This window comes from Aptenodytes forsteri, unplaced genomic scaffold (genome assembly GCF_000699145.1).
Source record: "Aptenodytes forsteri isolate BGI_AS27 unplaced genomic scaffold, ASM69914v1 Scaffold172, whole genome shotgun sequence".
NCBI lineage: Eukaryota > Metazoa > Chordata > Aves > Sphenisciformes > Spheniscidae > Aptenodytes > Aptenodytes forsteri.
Window position 1 is genome coordinate 7097809 of NW_008795018.1, and position 3616 is coordinate 7101424.

Here is a 3616-nt window from a genome sequence, read left to right on the forward strand (position 1 = left end):
AGGGATATTCCATACCATATGACGTCATGTTCAGCATTTAAAGATGGGTGAAGAAGAAGGAAGAGGGGGATGTTCAGAGTGATGGCGTTTGTCTTCCCAAGTAACCATTACGCGTGATGGAGCCCTGCTTTCCTGGAGATGGCTGAACACCTGCCTGCCAATGGGAAGTAGTGAATGAATTCCTTGTTTTGCTTTGCTTGCGTGTGTGGCTTTTGCTTCACAATTTATTATTAAACTGTCTTTATCTCAACCCAGAAGTTTTCTCACTTTTACCTTCCCATTCTCTCCCCCATCCCACAAGGGGGGAGTGAGTGAGTGGCTGTGTGGTGTTTAGTTGTCGTCTGGGATTAAACCATGATTTACATGCATGATTAAAAAGTGTTTAACCATTTTTTGCAAATCCATAATTGTGTTAATTGTGTATCCTCCCAGTTTGTGTCTTCCTTGTCAAGATAATGATCCCAACTGTACTATTAGAACCACACAAAGTTATTATGATTTTTCATCTAATTTAGCTCTTTCTAGGAACAGGGAGAGGTTTTCTTCTCCTATACCACCAAAGATCCTTATTCAAGAATTTGCCTGGGATCACCTAGCAATGCAGACTATGCATGGCACTAGGGTATTTAATCTGCACTTGTTTATTTTGTGTATGTGATTTTTAAGACTTTTTTCAACACAAGTGTTCCCAAGAAATTAGATTTTCCTTGTCATCTCTCTCACACCTTAAAAATGGATTTAGATCACCTCAACTAAAGCTTGTGGGAGTCCTTCACAATTTTGAAGGAAATGTGAAGCTGTGAAAATCATTCCTACCTTTTTTCTCAAGAATTGTACAGGTGTGTGACATTGACATTAGAATAAATGTCAGTGCATTAGTAAACGGTAGTAGGGATACATAAGCTAAATATTTTTTTTTGCTATGTCAGCATAGCATAGAATGATTTTTGCATATACTCACACTTTCTGTATTACCTCAACAGTACTTTACAGATCAAAATAAAATGTACAAAATTTTAACATTTTATCTATCTTTATAGTCTGTACAGTCTTGTCTATATCACACTGAAGTTTCTGTAAAAAAGGGAAGATCACAGCTCTGTTGAAGTCAGAAGCGTTTTTTTCCTATATATTTTCATAGTCCCATAGTTTTATATATCATGTTCTTAATAAACTTACTTAAATTATATTTAATTGTATCTTTGGAAAGTATAAGAATATGTATTCCTTTTTGTATTTTGCAGAAGAGGCCTTACATTTACATGAATATTATGGAACCTCCCACATTTTAAAATATCCAATTTCCAATTCAATTTGTTTCTTTTTAGACAGCATATAAAATATATCATATAGAAGCATAGAAACAGAAACTGCAGTGCTAGCATACCGTAGCTTAGAAGTAATAAACTTTCTATAGAATATAGGGACAATTACAGGAAGATAGTCAGGCATCTGAACTTTATATGAGTCTGAAGCCTTTCTCCATTTCAAAAGCTTCATACAGAATGTAATCACTCCGAAAACATAGGGTGTAGTACTTCTGAAGATATTTTCATGGTCAAACTTAAAAACAATTCAAAGGTGACTAAACGTAGAGTTGCCCCAGCAACTAATCTCCTGCTTGTCTTTCAGAAAGCTGTTAAATAGGTGGTAAGAATGCCACTAGGTCCTGCCTCAAGATAGTGCTGAAAAGTATACCTGAGTGCAATAACTCATTTTTCATAGAATCATAGAATCATAGAATCATTAAGGTTGGAAAAGACCTCTAAGATCATCGAGTCCAACCGTCAACCCAACACCACCATGCCCACTAAACCATGTCCCTAAGCGCCTCATCTACTCGTCTTTTAAATACCTCCAGGGATGGGGACTCCACCACTTCCCTGGGCAGCCTGGTCCAATGTTTCACCTCCTCTCGTCCTGTTGCTAGTTACTTGGGAGAAGAGACCAACACCCACCTTGCTACAACCTCCTTTCAGGTAGTTGTAGTTTTCAATTATAGCATTGGCAAAGTATAAATCAAGAATTAATTATGATAAACAAAAAGACTTCTAAAACATCTGTGTCTTCAATATTTTTTTTTTATTCTAAAAAGCCTTTTGATGGGAAAATGCATAATGTCTGATATTCTAAAGAAAGCATGCCAACCATCAAAATAATCAGCTGCTAATGATATTTTGAACTGGGATGAAATTAAGTTTATTTACTTATGTTATCATCTTCATTTTTTTTTATGGGTAAAAACAGCTGCTGAAGCCTGACATATGCATATGATATAGCATATTGAAAAGGCCTTGGAAATCTCAGGACGTTAGAATTTATGCTGTGGAAAGAAGCAAACATATTGCTTGCAATACAGCACTAGTTGTACTGTGCTGGCCTCCAACTAGACTTCATGCTACTGTTTGCCACCCTCTGGACCTGGTCATTTTGTTAGTTTTCAATCCACCTCACTGTCTGCTTATCCAGCCCATACATCAACAACTTGTCTATGAAAATCTAACTGAAGACAGTGACAAAGGCCTTCCTGAAGTCCATGTAAACAGTATCCACTGCTCTTTCCTCATCTATGAGGCCAGTCATTTCATCACAGAAGTTTATCAAGTTGGTCAAGCCAGATTTCCCCCAGTGAAGCCATGCTGACTACTCCTGATGACTTTCTTGTCATTCATGTGCCGGGAAATGGTTTCCAGGATTAGCTGCTCCATCACCTTCCCAGGGATTCAGGTGAGGCCAACTGGCTTATAGTTCCCTGGGTCCTATGGGATAACATATTGTTACCTAACTTATTAGATACTTGTTTTTAAAATTTTCAGATATTTATGACAGGATTAGTTGGTTAAATATCAGTGTCCTAGATTATCTGAGAAATGTGCAACAAGACTGGCAGTTTTGATGCAGATGGTATACTTTTTTTCTTTTGGAGTCATAGCTGCAGGCCAGGAAAAACACCCTAGAACAGTAGGTGCAGATGCGATAGAACATTAAATGTATTATATGTCTATAAATATTGAAGCCACTGACTGAACTGAGAATAATGGGACTTTAGAAACTTTATGCACATAGAAACTAAAACACTCAGACGTAGATGTTTACATTGTAGGAACCCAAATAGTTTAAAATTTGTGAATTTTGATATGTATTGAAAACTCCACCCAGGTTTTTCCCTAACACAATATATTTTCCCTTTGTGCCATTTTCCTACATTGGAATTGTAACCAGTAATCTCAATATTCCATTCAAAAAATAAACCCACTGTGTTTCAATAATACCAATAACAACATATTTCTATTCATAAATATTTTAAAGTTGTTTTTGTGGGGTTTTTTGTGTCTAAATTTTATCTTGAATTTTCCTGCAATTTAAAAATCTACTTGTGTGTTCCTTCATGTTGGCTTTAATGCATGCCTGTACTGAAGTCTGGCTACAAACTCAAGAGTTTGGAACAGTAAGAATGTCTGTTGCAGAAAAAATATGTGCTTGTAGGACTGAGGAAGAATGAATGAACTCAAGAAAAGTACAGGGATCTTCTTAGGTCATGCAGAGAGGAAATGAGAAAGGCAAAGGCCCAGCTAGAACGCAATCTGGCCACTGTCGTTAGAGACAACAAAAAAAG